This window comes from Benincasa hispida, chromosome 5 (genome assembly GCF_009727055.1).
Source record: "Benincasa hispida cultivar B227 chromosome 5, ASM972705v1, whole genome shotgun sequence".
In the NCBI taxonomy this organism is placed as follows: Eukaryota; Viridiplantae; Streptophyta; class Magnoliopsida; order Cucurbitales; family Cucurbitaceae; genus Benincasa; species Benincasa hispida.
Window position 1 is genome coordinate 53,358,433 of NC_052353.1, and position 6,000 is coordinate 53,364,432.

Genomic DNA, 6,000 nt, shown 5'->3' on the forward strand with positions numbered 1-6,000 from the left:
ATTCTCAACTTTATCCAAGCTACCTAGGGGTCCTAATGGACCTATGGCTCAAAGCTCCAACGGTCCGTGAATAGCTGAGTAAACTCTTTAGCCACAAGATCAACCATCTGTTAACCGTTAAGCATTCCAGTAAAGACCAACAGCTGAATTCTTTTTACCATAGATATATTTCTGTGTCCATCGGATATAACCAATTATGAGTACGATGACCCTTCACAGATGCTCGTAAGTACAACTGGGCCAAATTACCATTTTGCCCCTATAGTTACATCTCACTTCTTAAGTACCATTGATTCCTCTAATGAACAATACACCATAGTCCAATTATGTATGAACACCTCTCGGGCCAAGAGAAGGTGTGTGGCGCCACATCGTTCAAGCCCTGGAATAAGCCCTTAAGGGAGCTATCTATCTATTTACCCCTGCTTCGGGGAAGGAGTGAATTCCATTTTGTGTTCCCAGTTCCCAAATTAAACGAATCCCCAAAATGGTAGGTTTGAATCGGCGACCTAGCCACTCGCACTCATACAAATTAAAGGACCGTCCTCAATGGCAGGAGTTCCTAATTCACTCAGGATTGAGGTCATGGTACCTATGGTCATCCTAGTGAAGTGAAGTCTCTGTCATGAACGGTGTTATATAACGAACAGTGTTACATAAATGGGTCGATTCATCTTGCAAACTTTTTACTCCTAACCTTGGGCTATGAACCCTTTAGGCTAAGACATAAAGATGATCTCTTCAAGATTTCCATTTAGAAAAACAGTCTTGACATCCATTTGTCATATCTCATAGTCATAACATGTGGCTATGGAGAAGAGAATTCTTATAGACTTAAGCATAGTAATTGTTGAGATTGGGGTCCTAATTCTCCCGGAGTCTCGTAGTTTTTAAATTTTACACATTGTTATGAATAAAATAAGAGTTATAACCTAAAAAGGTCTCTAGTATAAGAATTAAGAAGGGATACCTGATCCTGGTGAAAGTACAGATATGGCCCGCTTTGTAGAGGTTTGCAAGTGTTGTGAACTATTACAGATGGCAGATCCTGACCATTCATGTGGAGACATGCGAGCGGGGGTGTCCTATACAAAGAATTCTATAAGACCGAACCAGTCTCTTTATATAACACCGTTGATACTTGAGACTTACATCTCACCTAAACGACCATAGGTGACATGATCTCAATCTTGAATGTTATGGGAACTCTTATCTTTGAGGACAGTCCTTTGATTAGTATGGGTGAGAGTGGTTAGATTGCCAACTCAACATACCTACCTTTTTGGGGACTTGTCTGATCTGGGAGCCGGGAACTCAGTTACACAAGATGGAATTCACTCCTTTCCTGAAGTAGAGGTAAGTAGATAGATTACTCCCTTAGGGGCTGATTTGGGTCTTGAACATAGTGACCACAACTTCTTTTTGGAAGAGAGGAATCAGTCATAGTAGGACTATGACTTATGTTCACTAGAGGGATTAGTGTACTTAAGAAGTTAGATGTAACTACAAGGGCATAACGGTTATTGGCCTAGCTATTCTTACGCGCGATCTGTGAAGGATTATCACACTGTTTATTGGTTGATATGGACACAAAATATATCTGTAGTAAGGAGAGTTAAACTATCGGTCTTTAGTGGAATGCCTGACAGTTAACGAATGGTGGATCCTGTGACTAAAGAGTTTAGATAGTTATTCATGTACCGTTGGAGCTTCAAGCTACAGGTTCATAAGGTCCCTTTGGTAGCTCAATGGATTCAAGTTGAGAATCAGCTCTTGGTGTTGATTTGAAATGTTCAAATTGACAGGAGAATATTCGATTATATATGATATGATCGGTGTGATGTATGAGATACATCAAGTGGAGGATTAATTTAAATGAGATTTACATTAAGTACCATGAAATAGAAAAAGAAATATGGTTTATATGTTTCATGAGATGAATTATTAAAACTATAGGTTATAAATAGAATGTGGTAAGTTGGTTATCATATATATATTTATAATAATATTAATTATTGGATAATTATATCTTTTTCTCTAATAACCAATTGAGTGGAAGGTTATTGGTGGTTTCATGATAACCTGAGATAAAAGGAAAAATATTTTCCTAAATTTAGTAGTTGTTGTGAGAGTTTCCATTCTCGGATAGATTCACGGATCGATGTCAAGTGAATAGGATTCACTAAACGATAGCTGAAGAGAAACTAAACGATCGTGGAGTGACACTACTCGATAGTTCATTCAGCTAGCCGTAGCTAAACGATCGTGATCGTTTTGCTATACAATCGCGGGACATTTTCTATACGATAGCTTGCCATCTTCTAAATGATTGGCCATCGTCTATACAATAGACTCTTGTCATCTCCCACTTGCTTAATCGTTTACACAATTGTTACTCCCACAGTCTCTTCCTCTAACCAAGCCCACAAAGAGTCCACACTTCTGGATTCTCACACCAAGAATACCAAGGTAGCTAATGTGGTGGTGTCTTACTCAACTCCACTGAGTCGAGGTTTTGGAGGCCGTTCGATAGGATCGTGATCTCGAAGATAGTTGTGTTTGAGTTCGCTTTGATTGTGTTGTATTGTAGTCACTGTGTTTAAGTGTTTGTGTGTTGCAGTCTTGGAGATTGAACGAGCGTTCGTGATCGAGGGAGTTTGAAGATGAGTCTTCAAAGGTATGATAATCTTTCCCTTGATCTTTGTAAAGCATGAAGTAATTTCGTATTATGCATGACCTGTAAGTTTTCGTTTCTTGACTATAATTGAGTATGTTCAATTTCGAATGAAAATTTAGAACGATCATTCCGCTGCTCATAGAAATCCTCGTGTTTGATTTCCTTCAGTAATAGGGGAAAAATTTTCATCATTATCAACCCCTTCTCTCTAGGTATAACCCTTTGCTACAAGTCTGGCTTTAAAGGTCTTTACCTTTCCAGCTATGTCTCTCTTTCTTTTATAGATCCATTTACACCCTTTGCTACAAGCTCCCATACTGAATTGGAGTACATAGACTCCATTTCAAGGTCCATGACATCGACCCATTGGTCCTTGTCTACGTCATTCATTGCCTGTTTATAGGGAAATGGATCCTCAACACCTCATTTGGTATGACAACCTGAGTTTCAGTTAAATCTAACTAACAGTCAGGTTGTATCACAATCCTCTCATTACGTTGAGGCACTCTCAACAATTGAGAAAGACGAGATTGACCCAAAGTGCTAGCTTTTTCATTAACTTTTGATGAAGGACCAACTGCATAAAAAACCCTTGTTGATTCTTCAGTAGCTTCACTTAATACTATTTTGCTGTGTGGTTTATGATCTATCATGTGGTCTTCCTCTAAAAATGTAGCATTTTTCGATACGAACACTTTATTTTCTTGATGGTCATAGAATAGACCACCTTTCATTTCCTCAGAGTAACCAACAAATTGGCATACCTTGAATGAGGTTCTAACTTCTTAGGATTTGTCACAAACACATTTGCAGAAAACCCCCAGATTTTGAAGTAACGTAAACTCGATTTACGCCCCTTCCATAACACAAAAGGTGTTTCATAAACACTTTTCGATGGAACATTGTTCAAGATATGAACTACGATCTCCACTGCATACCCCCAAAATGAGTTAGGTAATTGAGCATAGCTCATCATAGAATGAACCATATCTAATAAGATTCTATTTCTTCTCTCTGATACACTGTTCGGTTGAGGTGTATCAGCTGTTGAAAGTTGCGATTGAATTCCATTCTCTATCATATAGTCCTGGAATTCTAAATTCATGTACTCTTCACCCCGATCAGATCGAAGTATTTAATTATTTTACCTAATAGGTTTTCAACTTCAACCTTATACTCCTTGAACTTTTCAAAGGCTTTAGACTTATGTTCCATTAGGTATAAGTAACCATACCTCGAATAATCATCTATGAAACAAATGAAGTATTCATACCCTCCTCTAGCATTTTGCATTTATTGGACCACAAAGATCTGAATGTATGAGCTCTAAGGGTTCTTTGCCTCTATAACCTTTTAAACTAAAAGGTCTTTTAGTCATTTTTTCTTCAAGATGGGATTCACAAGAAGGTAACGAGTCATCTTCTAACTTGCAAAGAAGTCCATTCTTTACCAATCTCCCGATCCTATCGAGATTTATGTGACTTAATCTCAAATGCTAAAGTTGCTAAAGATACGTATCATTGTTACTTGGAGTAATTCTTCGCCTTTTTATTTGAGTATTCACAGTTTTAAACATTTCATGATTTTAAAGTGTTTTTTATTTAATTGGTCTTAACACATATAAGTTGTCTTCTAGTTTAGTTGAACAACTTTTTTCATAATGAATGCTTCATTAAATGAAAATGTAACAAAGTACGATTGTTTAATTAAACAAGAAATAGAAACAAGGTTCATCCTCATTTTAGTGACAATGTATAAGTTTTCTAAGAACAAGAATCCATTCCCAAAAAAGAACTTAGCAGCTCCCATTGCACGAGCTGAAATGGTATCTCCCGTTCCATCATTGAGCGTCATTTCACCCTCATTGAGCTATTGAAAGAAACTAATTCCTTATAAAGAAGAACAAACGTGATTAATGGCTCCCGAATCACGTATTCAGCCATTATGGTCACTTTCCACTAAACAAATTTTCAGGACTAGTAAATCGTATTTACCTTCCTTCTCTTTCTTCTTCTCGGTGAGATACTTGGGGCAATTGCGTTTCCCATGACCATCCACATTGCAGCGGATGCACTTACCCTTTCTTGCCACCTTGGCCTTACCCTTGCCTATCCCAACAGCGGAAGCCTTTCCCTTCCTTCATTTCTTTTTCAGGATCTTCTTATAGCCAAAGAATGAAGGAACAAACTTAGTTCCCGATGATGAACCCTTCTGAAACTTATTGGAATGGACAAAATTTGCCTCTCCTTCTATCAGTCCCTTACCATTCATAAGGGACTGATAATAATGAAACTCATTAAAAATGGTGGTCATGGTGTACTGTATTTTGTTCATAGTTGAATTGCTGCAAAATTGAAGGAAAATCTTTGGAAAAGATTCTAAAATAAAGGACACTTTACTCTACTCATTGATGACCGCATTGTTTGTTTTGATGACATTGAACTGGACTATCAGGTCGAGAACATGTTCTTTCACTGATTGGCCTTCCTTCATGCGCGCATTGTAAATGTACTTGAGGGCCTCATACTGAAATGGACGGTTGTCCAAACATCTCCTGGAGGGGACTCCATGATCTGACGCATAGACATCATGGCTTCATGCTTCCTCGTAAGAACGTTAGATAGACTTACCAAGATGTAGACTCTGGCCTTGTCATTGGCCTTCATCCAACGGTCATAAGCATCGTTTAATGCTTCGAATGCATTGTGGGGGGGACTGAAGGACATTCCTCCATCAAGACGAATTGCAGATCATCAATAAACATAATCGTATTCATGTTAGATTTCCACGTCGCATAGTTTTCATTGGTTAATTTTTTGTTTTTAAGCAAGAAAATGATTGTGGAAGACATGTTGAAACGAATAACAAACAATTGACCGTATTAGTTATATTTTTCTTAATCTATTACTTAATTATCCAATCAATTTAGTAAAAACATGTGTAATTATAGAACCCTAATTAAACTATTGATTTAATTTTTGCAACGGTACTTCAAAGGTTTAGAGCAACAGTCACTGAAGGGTGATTAGCTACTCCTCCCCTGAATTGAGACAATCTCAGCTGATCACTAATACCAGAATAACTCTTATTCCTATAGTTTTTAGCTACCATTTTTCGGTCAAAGATTCATTAACTGGCTTAATTCCACCCGTAAGTGTGACCCTCTCATTTTCGAATCCTAAAGGTATGCTTCAACAGACTATCGTAAGGAAAGATAACTATTGAAGATTAACCTACGAAATCCTATCCATTGCTAAAGTGTGCATTGTTCTGACTCCTATGATCAGGCCCTCCGAAGGGATGGTCGCTCCTGGACAACATGC

General features: G+C 37.8%; 1 pseudogene; it reads right to left on the minus strand.

The window, feature by feature from the left end:
* Positions 1-5,403, minus strand: part of LOC120077393 — a 48,064-nt pseudogene extending 42,661 nt beyond the window's left edge.
* Positions 5,404-6,000: the final 597 nt, after the last annotated feature.